General features: G+C 41.7%; 1 protein-coding gene across 6 annotated transcripts in view; it reads left to right on the forward strand.

Annotated features, from left to right (window-relative positions):
• ARHGEF28 (Rho guanine nucleotide exchange factor 28) overlaps window positions 1–15600 on the forward strand; it is a 321385-nt gene that overhangs the window by 47165 nt on the left and 258620 nt on the right. Inside the window, exon 1 of one of the 6 annotated variants that reach the window (XM_059175235.1) lies at window positions 8033–8179. The exons of the other annotated variants lie outside the window; for them this stretch is intronic. The gene's annotated coding sequence lies outside the window, so the exon portion shown is untranslated. Of the gene's footprint in view, window positions 1–8032; window positions 8180–15600 lie in introns of those variants that run through there. 6 annotated transcript variants of the gene reach the window in all.

Here is a 15600-nt window from a genome sequence, read left to right on the forward strand (position 1 = left end):
TACTGGACTCCATTTGATCTTAGAACAGGTATTGTGAGACAAGCAGGTAGTCAAGGTCATAGAGCTAGTAGGTGTTTGAGCCAAGATTCAAAGCCTAGTGTTACACGTTAACAGTGTTAGAATATTTTGGGAGGGATTCATGGAGGTGTAAAAGGTTTGGCTTGGGCCATCTTCGTAGAGCCTGGGTGTTTATGGCTCCATTGGGCAGCCAACCTGGCTCCAAGTGAGATTTGTGTGTTGAAGTGATTGGTGGGTTACATGTAGCATGAACAATACTGTTGAAGGTTCTGGATGCCCATTGTGAAACTTATATTTCATCTGATAGGCACCAGGAGTTGAGGTTTGTTCTTGACCAGAGGAGTAAAACAATGGAAATAATTGTGACTATTGAACCTGGCAGCAATATCCAAGATGGGTTAGAAGTGGGAAGGACATTATGCTGCTGACCGCATAACAGACCATTTTGGAATATTCTGGCAGGGGAGGTGAAAGGAAGGGTGTGCTAGATTATAATGAGAACAAAGAAGAGATGGGAGAGAAAGAGTGCCAATAGTGACTATTTGGTGAATGAAGGAGTGTGGGGAATGAGGATGGAAGAGAGATCAGAAGTGGTCTAGGATTTTAAGCCCCAGTCTTTAACACAATTGACAATATACTAAAGGCAGATTAGTTAGGGCTTCCTATACTGAGAAGTGCTTGAAAAAGTGATGTGAGGAAAGTCATGGAGGGACCAGTTCTCCTCCTAGAGAAGATCTGCAGGAGTGAGGAAGTGTTGGTATGTGGTCTTCAGAGATTGTGAGGTAAAGGGGATAACCCTAGTTCTGTGGAGTTTCAGAGGTAAGTGTATAGGGCAAATGGGTACAAATTGGGGGAGGCACATTTTGCTTTAAAATAAGGAATTCCAGGGTGCCTGGGTGGCTCAGTTGGTTAAGCCTCAGCCTTCAGCTAAGGTCATGATCCCAGGGTTCTGGGAGCAAGCGCCACATCCAGTTCTCTGCTAAGCCCTGCAAGCCTTTCAAGCAGGAAGTCCACTTCTCCCTCTCCCTCTGCCTACTTGTGCTCTTTTCCATCTTTCTGTCAAATAAATAAATAATAAAATATGGGTGCCTGGGTAGCTCAGTGGGTTAAAGCCTCTGCCTTCCGCTCGGGTCATTGTCCCAGGGTCCTGGGATCTAGCCCCACATTGAGCTCTCTGCTCAGCGGGGAGCCTGCTTCCTCCTCTCTCTGTCTGCCTGCCTTTCTGCCTACTTGTGATCTCTGTCTGTCAAATAAATAAATAAAATATTTTAAAAAATAATAAAATAAAGTTAGGAATTCCAAGTATCAACATGGGGGAAATTCACCTCTATTAGCTGATCTGATCTTCCATGCAATTCTGCAAAGTAGAAGCTACCATCCCATTTTGTACTGGTAAGTAAACTGAGACCTTGAGGCAAACAACTTTGAAAGTGTAGAGTGAAGGTATGCTAGTGATTTTCCTTTTGTGGCTGAATTTGTTTTTCAGATTTAAAAAATTTAAAACATGGGGCACCTGGGTGGCTCAGTGGGTTAAAACCTCTGCCTTCGGCTCGGGTTGTGATCTCGGAGTCCTGGGATTGAGCCCTGCATTGGGCTCTCTGCTCCGCAGGGAGCCTGCTTCCTCCTCTCTCTCTGCCTCTCTGCCTACTTGTGATTTCTGTCTGTCAAAAAAAAAAAAAAATCTTAAAAAATTTGAAACATAAAACTTGAACTGTTAAATATAAGTTCAAATTAAATACAACTTAAAATTAAAAAACTTAAACATTTAAAAAATGATGTGTCTTATTTATACATTTTATTATAGGTCAAAGGAGTATTTTTAAAAACTTGAAGACCTTTTATTTTTAATCACTCCTTGCAGTTCCACATTATAACCCATATGAACAGTTCTCTATAGTCTGCATTTTTCTCAGTCATCATATAAAACATATAATTTTCATTATTAAAATGAAACCACGCAGTAGATGTGATTTGGTTAAATGCCTTTTTAAGATCTCCTGTACTTTTATGAATCTAGATGTAGAATGGTTGGAACTTCATATATTTTCAGAATCAGGATTTTATCAACTGATGGAAATCTCCAACAGCTTCTTTAACTACTGTTTATCCTCGTTAATTTTTTCTTAGTGTGAACTCCTATAAAATGTACGCTGGACTTTATCATTCCAGATTTCATGTTTCTTAACATCTTTCATATTTTTCACCTTTTCTGACTGTGCTGTATTCTGGGTAATTTCATTCATTCTTTTTTTTTCTTTTAGATTCTGTTTATTTACTTGACAGAGAGAGAGAGACACTGAGAGAGGGAACACAAGCCAGGGGAGAGGGAGGGGAGAAGCAGGCTTCCAGCCAAGCAGGGAGCCCGAGGTGGGGCTCAATTCCAGGACCCTGGAATCATAACCTGAGCTGAAGACAGATGCTCAATGACTGAGCCACCCAGGCACCCCTTATTCTGGGTAATTTCTTAAGATAAAAATTCCATTCTAGTTCACTGATTATTTCCTGACTTTCCTTTCTTTGCTACTTAACTGTCCAGTGAATTTTTAAACACTTGACCTATTACTTTCTGAAGTTCTATCTGGTTCTTAGTTGAGTCAGCCAAGAATAAATCATACTGTCTTCGTAAGTTAGTTTTCAGCATCTTTAAGCATACTTGAACTGTAGAATGTTTGATTAGTCTGTTACTTGAACATCTGAGGGTCTAATTTTGCTGTTTTGTTATCTTTCTCATGATCAGTAGCTTTGTCAAGTGTCTCAAGATTTTGTGTTGTGAGCCTATGACCAATGACACTTCAACTGTGGGGGTCCTATAGTTCAGAGTTAACCCCAAATGAATGTATACAATGAACAGGACTATCTTCAATGTAAACTTTGTAGTTGAAGATTTCCAAAGAACATCTTTTGCCCTCCTTAACAAAAGCTTAGACTGAAACAGAAAAGTTCCTTCTTTTTTCCTTTTGCTACTGGTTGTAGTTTTCTATTTGACTAAAGATGAAGCCCCATTAGACTCTTGTCTGATGCAGGAGTTTCAGGTCCAATACTGAACCACACGTGGATCTGTAAGTTGTCTCTTGCTCTTAATGGATTTTTTTTTTTAAACTATTTATTTGACAGAGATCACAAGTAGGCAGAGAGGCAGGCAGAGAGAGAGAGAGAGGAAAGCAGGTTCCCTGCTGAGCCAGGAGCCGGATACATGGTTTGATCCCAGGACCCTGAGATCATGATCTGAGTTGAAGGCAGAGGCTCTAACCCACTGAGCCACCCAGGTGCCCTGCTCTTAATACCTCTTAAGAGCCAGTCATCTTGGCTAAGTCCAGCAAACCTTTCCAGGGCTAAAAATCTCAGTGGATCATCATAATGGTTTTTTGATGGGTCCTAATTAAAGGACTTGTGGAATGCTTCCTTACTGAGAGTTTAGCTACACATTGAAGTAATTGTTGAAATTAGTCTAGCTAATATATATATATATTATATATATATATATTTTAAAGATTTTATTTATTTATTTGACAGAGAAAGATCACAAGTAGGCAGAGAGGCAGGCAGAGAGAGAGAAGGGGGAGAAGCAGGCTCCCTGCCGAGCAGAGAGCCCGATGCGGAACTCGATCCCAGGACCCTGAGATCATGACCTGAGCTGAAGGCAGAGGCTTAACCCACTGAGCCACCCAGGCGCCCTAATATAAATTTTTTAAAGATTTTATTTATTTATCTGACAGAGAGAAATCACAAGTAGATGGAGAGGCAGGCAGAGAGAGAGAGAGAGGGAAGCAGGCTCCCCGCTGAGCAGAGAGCCCGATGCAGGACTCTATCGCAGGACCCTGAGATCATGACCCGAGCCGAAGGCAGCAGCCCAACCCATTAAGCCACCCAGGCGCCCCAGTCTAGCTAATATTTTAAGCAATAGGGACATCAGTTTATTTAATCCATCATACAGACAGAGAGTAAGTCTAGATTTAAAAACATTTAACAAGTCTTTGTCAACTTGCAAGAACAAGCTTACCCTGCTCATTCCTGTCAGGATTAATGTTAATGCCTTTCCTATGTTCTCTGCTAGCACCTGCTACTTATCTTTACTCTAATGTCACATGGTAACATTACATGGTATGACATGATATTAGCTGTTTAATAGTGTACTTTCTCCAGTAAACTAGAAGTTCCCTAGGGCAAGGACCCTGGCTTATTCACATTAGAATACTAGTACTGACCACAGGGCAGAAGTAGGGGGGGTATGTAGAAATAGGAGCGTTTGAACACATCAGTAAAGAGGGGAACTCCCTTAGCTATCTGAATTAATGGGACACAGATCACAGGAAGAGAGGTGCATGAGGGAATATGCACAGGGCCAGAAAGAAAGCATTCTTAAGGCCTCATCTATGGCTAGTTGACTTCAAAATAGGGAATGATATTGTCTGTTCAGAGTAACATCCTGTAGATGGAGACAAGTGGAGAGAACTACCATGGTTCTTCAACAACTGATGAGGCAATGGAATCAGGAGAGCATACCAGGGTGTGAGCTCATGACCAATGGGGACAATAAGTATAGTTTGGAATTGGTGCTCTACACTCTCTAGTCATACTGCCAATTCTAACTACTTGACTGGGTGCATGTCATACCTGGGTTTTTTTTGTATGTATCTGTGATATACTAAATGTTCTATGAACTCAGCCAAAATGAAGATTTCCCCATAAATGTAACCTAAATTTATAGGCCACATACCTAGAAATCACAAGCCTGTGATACATACAGGTATGTGTGTAATACAGACTGGAAACAGCGTATTTCCTCTAATTTGGCTAATAGACCTACTTGCCCCAAGCTATGTGTCCCGCTTTCCTTCCATAATCCCATCAGTTAGTTAGTATTCTGGAGCAAGGTCTGGCCTACTGGTAGGGAAGATTGAGACTTCATACTCATGTCTATTATCCTATGAACCTGGATTATATTACTCAGTTAGTGACTTTACACCTCCAGGAGAATTTGAACACAGAGAACTAGCAGATGAGAGCTAAGTCTCTTACACATTTGTGTGTGCATATGGGTGTATGTTGGAGTTGAGATGAACTAAATGTAGCCTCATTGGTGAGAAATCCTAATGTGGGAAGTACCAATTAAGCCCTGACCATGTATTTGGCATTGTCTTTCTCTATTTGGACTACTGTAACAAAATACCCAGACAGAGTGGCTTATAAACCTATAAAGAAAAATTTATTTTTTATAGCCTGGAGGCCTGAAGTTCAAGTTGAGGGTGGTAGCAGGGGCTGCAGGAGGGCCCTCTTCTGGGTCAGAGGCTTCTCACTGCATGTTCTCATGGCAGAAGGGGCTAGGGAGTTGTCTGGATTTTTTTTTTTTTTTCATAAGGTACCAGTGCCATTTATGAGGGCTCCACCCTCCTAAACTAAGCACCTCCCAAAGCCCCCACCTACTCATACCATTACCCGGGTGGTTAGGATTTCAACATAAATTTTAGGGGGCTAGACTGTAGCAGGTATGTACACAGAGCCTTATTCTTCAGTTTCTCTTGGTGAAAATGTTTTTTAATTTTTTAATTTTGTTTTGTCTTGTTTCTCTTGGGGAGAAAAAGTAAAACCTTTTACCCCAACAGAATCTGTATGGAATTAGATATTAGGACTTTTTTCCCAAGGATACCTGGGTGGCTCAGTCAGTTAAGCATCTGTGTTATGGCTCAGGTCATGATCCCAGGATCCTGGGTTCGAGCCCCACATCAGACTCCTTGCTCAGCAGGGAGCCTGGTTTCTCCCTCTGCCTCCTGCTCCTCCTGCTTGTGCTCACTCTCTCTTTCTGACAAAAAAATGAAATCTTAAAAAAGACTTTTTTTCCACAGTAATTTTAAAGTACTCTGGGCCTGGCATTTCTATTGAAAAAGAATGTTAATATGTAATATAAAATTTGAGTTGGGTAACTTCTAATTCAAACAAATATCTAGGAATTTTAATGATAGACATAGAAAAAAATTGGTTAATTCCTGGGCAATTACAGCAGGGATAGGATGAGGTAGTTTATGGTTGTCTAGAACGGAGGAACTGTCCTGTGAGGAATGCCCTTCCTGGAGGAGACGTTTTGAAGCTGGCTAGCTTCTTTGAGGAAAAGGCACACCCAGGCCATTAGAACCAAAATTAAAAATCTGTCCAAATGGCCAAGAAGGATATGGGACAATTCTTGAGTTACGTAGGGCTGTCCTTGTTCTAGGACATTGAACATCCCCGCCCACTTGGCAACCAGTGCCAGCCTCTGTTCTCCCTGGCACTTCTGATACTCTGGTTTCTTTTTCCCATCCTTGCAAGCACCCACAGGTCCCAACTGAAAAAGAAAGAAAAAACAAAACAAAACAAAACTCCACAAAACCCCAGACCTAAAATGTAAGCCTTCTTTAGGAGTCTCTTTGTTTCACTGGAAGTGCCAGCCAGTAACTTTGTAACTTCCAAAGACAATGGCCTCTTCTGAATCCCCATTCTCCTTGACTTCACTACAGTTCTTTGTAGGCTGCAGCATTATGTATTATTTCACTGCGTTATTAAGCTTTTCAATGTGGCTGAACTGTTTGTGTGTTTGAACTTGTCTCTATACATTTTTAGATGGAAGGACCTCATACTTCTCCATACCCATATTAATGTTCAGGATAATGTTTTAAATAAACACTTAAACTGTTGAAGGTTTTTTCTTTTTTCTTTTTCTTTTCTTTTTTTTTTTTTTTTTTGTAAATCATTGCAGTGTTTTAATATTTATCCTATAAGAACTTTGTTTTAATCTTGAATCTTAAATGGTAAATTGCACAAGTCCTTTTTTGTTAGGTGATAAAAATGACTACTACTAGCTTATGTAGGTAGCATTTGTTCAAAGCACAGGAGTATACTGGGATTTGAATCAGAATAACAACAATTTTCAGATTGCCTGAGTGGCTCAGGTGCTTAAGTATCTGACTCTTGATTTCATGATTTAGGGTCCTGGAATCAAGGCCCGTGACAGCAGTGGTGTGACTGCAGAATCCCTCCTCTATCTACTGGCACAGTGGCTTCTTGAAAACACGATTCAGAACACATCCTTCTTGTACTTAAAGCCACTCAGTGGCTTGACATTCACATTCCTTAGTAAGGTGTATCCTTGGGACACTGAACAGGTTTCCATCCTTCTGTTCCACCACCACCCCATAGACTTTCAGTGGCCCTGGAGGTGTTCGTTCTTCCCCGAACAACCCTTTTATACTTAATGCAGTGATGCCTGTTATTTCTAGTGCTTGAAATGTCCTCCCGTTTCATCGTGGACCTGGTGAATGTCTGTTGTCTATGTCTGTGAGTCTCCACGGAGATCTCTGTTGCCATCTGGGCTGGGGTGATTCTTTATGCAGGCTTGACCTGGCATTATAGGACATGGAACATCCCCAGTTCCCAGGTGCTCAGTGCCAGTAGTGGGTTCCATTTCCTCTCCTGTTTTTTTCTCCATCCCACCAGCCCTGTCATTTGAGAACCTGAAAAGCTGCCCCTTTTCTAAATGCCTTTTGGGATAGGAGTACCCTTAGCTGAAAAATGATTTAAAGGCTTAGCTTGGGCTCCATCTCCTTGGGGAGTTGTGCCGATAGCTCAGCTACTGACAGATGGTAGTATTTCCACCTCCCTGTGCTCCTAGAACCCTACCCATATTTTGTGGTCTTATTTTCCTCTCTCACTGGGCAGCCCGTTCCTCTGAGAGGAATCATTTCTGTATTCTGATCCTGTGGAGTTTTATATGACTCCTGGTATTGTCTTTTCCTTAGGTTATTTACTGACTTCACATCAGTGAGCCCTTTCTTGTCAAATAGATTGATAGGTACCTGAAGGGAGATGCATGGTTTTCTTTACCCGGTAAGAAGCAGATAAGAAGTTCTGAGTAAACGGGCTGAACTAAATTAAACAATTAGCGACTAGTCCTATTTCTATTTCTTTTTCTTCCCTCCTTCCCTTCCTCTTTTCCTTCCTTCTCTCCTTCCTTCCTTCCTTCGGAGAGAAAGCGCATGTGTGGAGCAGTTGGGACAGAGAGGGCAAGAGAAGATCGCAAGCAGACTTCATGCTAAGCTGGGAGACCAGTGCTTGGTTTGATGTCACAACCCCGAATCCATGCCTTGAGCTGAAATCAAGAGTTGGAGGCTCAACCAACTGTACCACTCAGGTGCGCCAAGACTAGTCCTATTGTTAAGGCTAAGCCTCCTTTCCTTTAATCTTTGCTTTAAGGTTATAATTCTAAATGTTATGTGGTCATTCTAGAGTTTCTCCAGGTTTTACACATGTCCGCTAGTTTTATTGTCTACTGATTTAGCTATGCCAGTTTCAAAATGTCTTAATCTTTATTGTTGATTTAGCACATAATGTTAGTTACAGGTGTACATCGTGGTGATTGAACAGTTCTCTACATTATGCAGTACTTACCATGACAAGTGGCAATCATTAATATGATTACCATATACATATTAATAGGATATGTATTATATTACGGTGCATTAATATAATATCGACTGTATTATCTGAGCTACACTTTCCATCTCCATGACTTGTTCTATAGCTGGAAACACGTACTTGTTAATTCCTTTCACGTCTTTTGCTTCTCCTTCCACCCCTCTGGCAACCACCAATTTATTGTTCTTTGTGTTTGTGAGTCTTTTTAAATTTTATTTCTTTAGATTCCATGTAAGTGAAATCATGTGGATATATATTGTATTCCTACACTACCATAAGCTAGAGAAAGAAAATGTTGAAAAAAATAAGGCAGAGAAAATAAATTTAGAATACCGACTCGATGCAGTCCAATAATCTACCACTGAGCTATACCCCCTACAGTACTGACTCTATGTATTGAAGAAAACTCCATCTATAAATAGACCCAAGCAGTTCAAAGCCATGTTGTCCATGGGTCAGTATATTTCCTTGCTTTATAAAAATGAACAGAAAATTAAAGAATAGAACTGAGAAGCTGACAGAGAAACAAGGGTCTGAAAAATTGGGTAAGGTCATTTGTCCAAGTACCAGTAAGGTCCTCACTAAACCTGTTCGTGTGTGCTGTTAGGCAGAAAAAGCAAAAAGTAAAGCATGCTGTAGGAAAAGCTGGAATATATTTTGTTAAATTCTGACCAAAAGGGAACATGCAGTTGGTGTTGTTAAGTCTCTGGCAAAGGACCCATGGCCCCTGAAAGTCTGTTCTCTTTTGTCATGGATTAGGTGTGTTTTAGGAATCGATTATGTATAAAAGTCGGGAGCAATGACCTTTCCTCCTTCCAAACCTGTTAATCCATCCTCTCTGTCTCCTTAGTGTTTCCTGTATAATATGCATCTGTGTCTTATTTTTCGACCTAGTCCTCCACCTCCCCCACCTCCATTCCATTTTTATTTTTATTTTATTTTATTTAAAGATTTTATTTATTTATTTGTCAGAGAGAGAGTAGCGAGAGTGAGCACAGGCAGACAGAGTGGCAGGCAGAGGCAGAGGGAGAAGCAGGCTCCCTGCTAAGCAAGGAGCCGGATGTGGGACTCTATCCCAGGACGCTGGGATCATGACCTGAGCTGAAGGCAGCTGCTTAACCAACTGAGCCACCCAGGCGTCCCTCCATTCCATTTTTAACTTAGTTATCGCTTCATGCTTGCCCCACACTGTCACAGAGTTCTGTCAGGTCAGTGCTATTGCTTCTTAAAACTTGTAGCTTTTCATGGATGTAGATCTCACCCAAACCAGACTGTGAACTTGTCAGTGATGGGGTGGGTAGTGTTTTATATATTTTAATCTTTCCGAGGACGGCTACCCTGGTGCTTGGCAATGGAGTAGGTGACCGCAAACTGACTTTTGGAGAATGCCGAGGGATCTCAGATTGCCAGAGAGGGAATTGACACCTTCATGGGTTGTATCTTGCCCAGGATGCTGAGTTCTAGAGCTTTGCGTTGAGAATGAAGGATACACTCAACAAATCACTAGCATAAGCGAGATAGGTAAGGGGTTGTCGTAATTGATTTATAAAAGGCTTTATATGCAAAAACAGCCTACAAAATACAAGTGAGTGTGACAGCTTTGGTGGGACTTTTTTTTTAAATTACTTTATCAATTAGCCAGCATATAGTATGTCATTCCTTTTTTTTTTTAATTTTATTTATTTATTTGACACAGAGAGAGAGATCATAAGTAGGCAGAGAGAGAGAGGGAGAAGCAGGCTCTGCTGAGCAGAGAGCCCAATGAGGGGCTCAATCCCAGGACCCTGAGATCATGACCTGAGCTAAAGGCAGAGACTTTAACCCACTGAGCCACCCAAGCACCCCCATGTCATTCCTTTTTGATGTAGTGTTCTATGACTCATTATTTGCGTGTAACACCCAGGCTCATCATTGGTGGGACGTTTTGTTAGCAGGTAGCTCACACTCTTCTTTGTACTTCCTAAATGTCCTCTCATTTAGGCTGCACCATTTCCCCTTCTAACTCGCCGGCGCTGTCTTCTCCCACTTGAAGCGGCGTAGCCCTGTGTAACTCAGGTTTCTGTAGCTAGCACTGTGTATTTAACAGGCTTGTTTCTCTGATGCTCTCTTCTTACCCATTTCCGTCATGCCAGGACTGATGCTTTTCCTTAGACTTGGCGTTATCTCCCTGTCGTTGATGTGTTCTTTCCTCCTTCTCCAGTTAGCAGACTAGCTGTGAAATGCAGTTAGAATTCTACACTCCTAGGTTTGTTTACGGAGCCATGAATCAACATTTCCAAGTGAAGGTTTCAAACAACATGGCAGTAGAGTTGTCCCAGGAGTTAACAGCTCCATCCTTTGAGTTTTTCGACCTTTGGGGTAATAGTCAGCTCTGTAAAATCCCGGACTTATCTGGTATGATGCCATTCGGAATTCTTGATGCTGGGAGGTTCCTCTGGGCTGGGGTGAGGCTGAGCTGGGTGGATCTCTTTCAGCTGGGCCTGGCCTCCGTGCCTGCTGAGTCATTTTGATCAGTCTGATATTTAGAAGTCATTCGAAATATTCAAGTGCTTAAAAATCTGTTTATCTAAGTGTAATAACTGCAGCTAGCCTTGGAGTGCTTGTGATAGCCACTAAGTATTTTCTGTTGTTTGTGTCAAATCTCAGTCCTCTCAGTAGTCTTCTGAGATGGGCACTCTTAACCGTTACTGCTGACAGAGGAGAGACTGCCTCAGGGAGCTGAAGTCCTGGGCCCGAGTCACACTGTTGGAAGAGGGCAGAGCTGGTGTTCATAGGCAGCCTTTCCTGAGATGTTACTCATACCAGGTGTTTGCCACTTTTCAGCCAAACGGATTGCTATCTTTGAGACCATATTTATGTTACAAAAGGCCCTTGTGCTGAGGCTAAGCAGAGTTTGGGTTGGACCCATTACACAGGCTGGATTCACACCCAGTTTGGCCACTTCCAGCGGCTTGATCTTGGCAAAGTGGTGCGATTTTACTGAGCTGCTTTTTTTTTCTTCTTCCAGATTTTATTTATTTATTCGACTGAGAGAGACACAGCGAGAGAGGGAACACGAGCAGGGGGCAGTGGGAGAGGGAGAAGCAGGCTTCCTGCTGAGCAGCAGGCAGCCTGATGCACGGCTCAATCCCGGGACCCTGGAATCATGACCTAATCTGAAGGCAGACACTTAATGACTGAGCCACCCAGGTGCCTGATTTTTTTTTTTTTTTTTTTTTTAACTCCTGTAAAGTGGAGATGGCAACACTGGACGTCCTCTTTCAGGGGGAGAGCAGGTATCAGTGAGGTGTGTAAAGTGAATCTTTTTAAAAATGGGGACCAAGATCTTATGGGAAACAGTGGTGGGAAAAAGATGGGCCTGGGGTTCTACTTTCTTGAAAATGAAACCAGAATTAGGAAAATGAGTATTGTTTATAGAATGTGGTGTTTGATTTCTGTGGCTAGCACACAGCAGAGCATCGTGGTTACCAGTCCAGACTCTTGAAGCAGGAAGCTTCACTCTCTGCTCTGTCATGCTCAGGGTGACCTTGTACAAGTCCAGCTTTCAGCCTCTAATTCTTTCTCTTAGGAGGAACGTAAAGTGAAGTGTGTGTGTGTGTGTGTGTGTGTGTGAGAGAGAGAGAGAGAGAGAGAGAGAGGGGAGGGGAAGAGAGGGAGAGAGTGATGGTGGGTGGTGGGGGGTTGTGAGATTTTCTGACAAAATTTATGCTGTTGCATTTGATTTTTCAAAGCACTAGTATGGAATGGTTTTTTTTGGGGGGGTCTTTTTAAGATTTATTTGTTTTAGAGAGAGGAGGAGAAGGGGGGGAGGGGCAGAGGGTGAAGGAGAGAGAGAAACTCAAGTAGACACTGCTCTGAGTGTGGAGCCCCACGTGGGGCTTGATCACACAACCCTGAGATCATGACCTGAGCTGCAATCAGGAGTCTGCCCCTTAACCGACTAAGCCACCCAGGCTCCCCAAAGAGTTATTTCTACTAGAAATACTTAAGAAGTTTGTCTGTTTTCTCATAGGATAGGGAGGAGGATATGCTCTTCTTCCTTTAATACTGAGATTATCATTTATTTATTTATTTATTTGACAGACAGAGATCACAAGCAGGCAGAGAGAGAGGGAGAAGCAGGCTCCCTGTCGAGCAGAGAGCCTGATGTGGGGGCTCCATCCCAGGGCCCTGAGATCATGACCTGAGCCGAAGGCAGAGGCTTTAACCCACTGAGCCACCCAGGTGCCCCAATACTGAGATTATCTTTAAGCCTTTCTCTCATTATGATCCCCTTTTCACTTCTTAATGGTTTCATGATTTGAGGAGTTTCCCCAATACTCAAAAATACTATCCTCCATTTTATCTAATCTTATTTCATCTTAAAAAAAACCCCAAGATTTCCAATTTTATTTTAGGTTGATATGTCTTTTATTTATGAGTTCTGTAACCACATCAAGACCGAAATAAGTAGCTAGAAAACATCTGAAGTACTAGGAGGACTGTGTGGAGAAGGGATAGTAGCGTTAAATAGGGGTGAGTGTGGTGAAGAGAGAAGGTGGGAGGGAGTAGCTCCTCATCTTCCAGGTGGTCAGTTGACCAAACAATTACTTTTAGTTTAGGTAACTTTTGCTTCAGTGTAACCTTGTAACTATAGAGATTTGTAAAGATTCAGGTAGGTAAGACCCCTGTACATTGCTCTCAGGGCTGCTGTGAGGATTCTATGAGATGTTTGTAAAACATGTAGCACCCTGCCTTTGCCACATTGTTAGCCTTCCAAATGTAGTTCCTGATAGTATTAATAAACAGTTGACCATTATTTGTTATTAGGTCTTGTAAGAGGTATACAAGCCAAGGATTTGGGGCATATTCAAAGATAAAGTCATGGGTTTTATGTGGAGAAACCCAGAATTCCATAAAGTCAAGAATGATTATTTTCTGTGTAAGTTGAATGTTACATTTTCTTTTATTTTTAATTTGGAATATTCTTTTCACCTTTTAAGTGGTGTAACTTTTATTAGAAGTAACTAGCAAATGATTATTCTGAATATTAGGTATTCTTTCTAATATGTCTGAAATACTGAAGATTTTGTATCTTGATGTTCTTTTCATAAGATATCCCCCCCCTCTGTTTTGGAATTAAACTTAAAAATTGTGGCTGTGTACCCCAAATCATTCTCTGGTGTCTGCCAGAAAGACTGGAAATACTTTGGCCTTAAGTTTTCGGGGGGAAAAAAAACCCAAAACTAAAAAAGACCTACTTGTGTCTGAGAGGGTTTTTTTGTTTGTTTGTTTGTTTGTTTTTGTCTGAGAGTTTTTGAAATTGCAGATGAAGTCAAGCATTGGGAAATGAGGTATAGAGCCTAAGATCTGTGTAGTGAACAGCTAGTGTGTGTAGAACGTGGGCAGTTATATACTTGTGTAGCAAATACAAACAGGTTCTGTACTTAAACTTGATGTAAAGGGAGGCAAGGCATGGTTTAGTCATGTACCTATGCAAGTGAGTGCAGGTCTTGTAAGGATCAGTTTTGGAAAAATTCAAATGAGAATATGGATTTTTATACCTAATCAGTTTGAAGTTACATATTTTATTGAGCATATAATATACTTGACACCAATTATTCTCTCTCCAGCTCAACTAAGAAATGCTGAGAGCGATTTTTAGGTTTGCGACCAAGGAGGATAATTGTGGGGACTTCAGTTTTAGTTTATTTTTAAAAGGAGTGAAAAGTCTTTTCTTTCAAAAACAAAACCTTTGCTGTTCAAAATGGTTGTTAGAGGTATGGAAAAATGGCAAAAATTAGAGTAGGCAGGATAATGAAATCTGAGTTCTTCAGTATGTAAGGTAGAATAGAGAGGACATGTTGTCTAGCCCTTGATGTTAACCTTTAGTCTGAGATCATAGTATAATGCTGCTTGGAAGCCGTCACTTGATGTAGCTGGCATCATAATGACATAATGAAAACTGTAGCGAAACTGGATCCTTGGTAGCTTTAAAGTGGTTTGATGCAACCTTCTACCCTGCAGTCCAACTTCCATGTGCCTTCCTGCTAGGTAAACCTCATCTCCAGCTCTGGCGTGCTGGGCACACTCCATTCGTTCCTTAGTCTACTAAGCCTGCATGGAAACCACTGGGAAGACTACTCATGGCCTGATAAGTGGGGAGAAATGCCTTTTTTTTTTTTTAAGATGTTATATATTTATTTGACAGAAATCAGGAGGAGGCAGAGAGGCAGGCAGAGAGAGAGGAGGAAGCAGGCTTCCTGCTGAGCAGAGAACCCGATACGGGGCTCGATCCCAGGACCCAGAGATCATGACTTGAGCCAAAGGCAGAGGCTTTAATCCACTGAGCCTCCCAGGTGCCCCAAAACGCTTTTTTAATAGGAGCAGATCCACCAAATGTACCCTAAGTGAAACAAAAACCAAAAAATTCCATGTATCCTTATTATATTTATTTGTAAATTGTACTACTGCAACAGTATATTTTCTAAAACCTATCCCAAATTTAAAAAGCTATGAAGATTAGGGACACCTGGGTGGCTCACTCCGTCCTGTCTGCCTACTGCTCAAGTCCTATCAAGTCCCACATCAGGCTCCTCTGCCTGCCACTCCCCTTGCTTGTGCTCATTCTCACCCTCTCTGACAAATAAAATCTTTTTTATAAGAAGGCTACGAAGGTTAAGTGTAACTCATAACCCTTTATGTTTTCACTGAGAACACTGATATATAATACATGTCAGTGAAAGTAATGAGACACATGGATGATTCTTTTGTTGGTTTAGTAATACCATGTAACCCTTCAGTTTGAATGTCTGGTTCAAAGCACTTTTACTTTGAAATTGGATTTAATGAGTGTCATAGCTGAACCAGATAACCTCTTTATGATACATATATTCAAATGCAAGTACAGTGCTGGCTACACTTAAAAAACTGGGGTTTTGGGGCGCCTGGGTGGGTCAGTGGGTTGAGGCCTCTGCCTTCAGCTTGGGTCATGATCTCAGGGTCCTGGGATCGAGACCTGCATCAGGCTCTCTGCTCAGCAGGGAGCCTGCTTCCCGCCCCCCCCTCTCTGCCTGCCTCTCTGCCTACTTGTGATCTCTGTCTGTCAAATAATCCCATCCACTAATTACACAAGTTTCCTAATGTTAAAAGTGACTG

Source organism: Mustela lutreola, chromosome 5 (assembly GCF_030435805.1).
Source record: "Mustela lutreola isolate mMusLut2 chromosome 5, mMusLut2.pri, whole genome shotgun sequence".
Taxonomy (NCBI): domain Eukaryota; kingdom Metazoa; phylum Chordata; class Mammalia; order Carnivora; family Mustelidae; genus Mustela; species Mustela lutreola.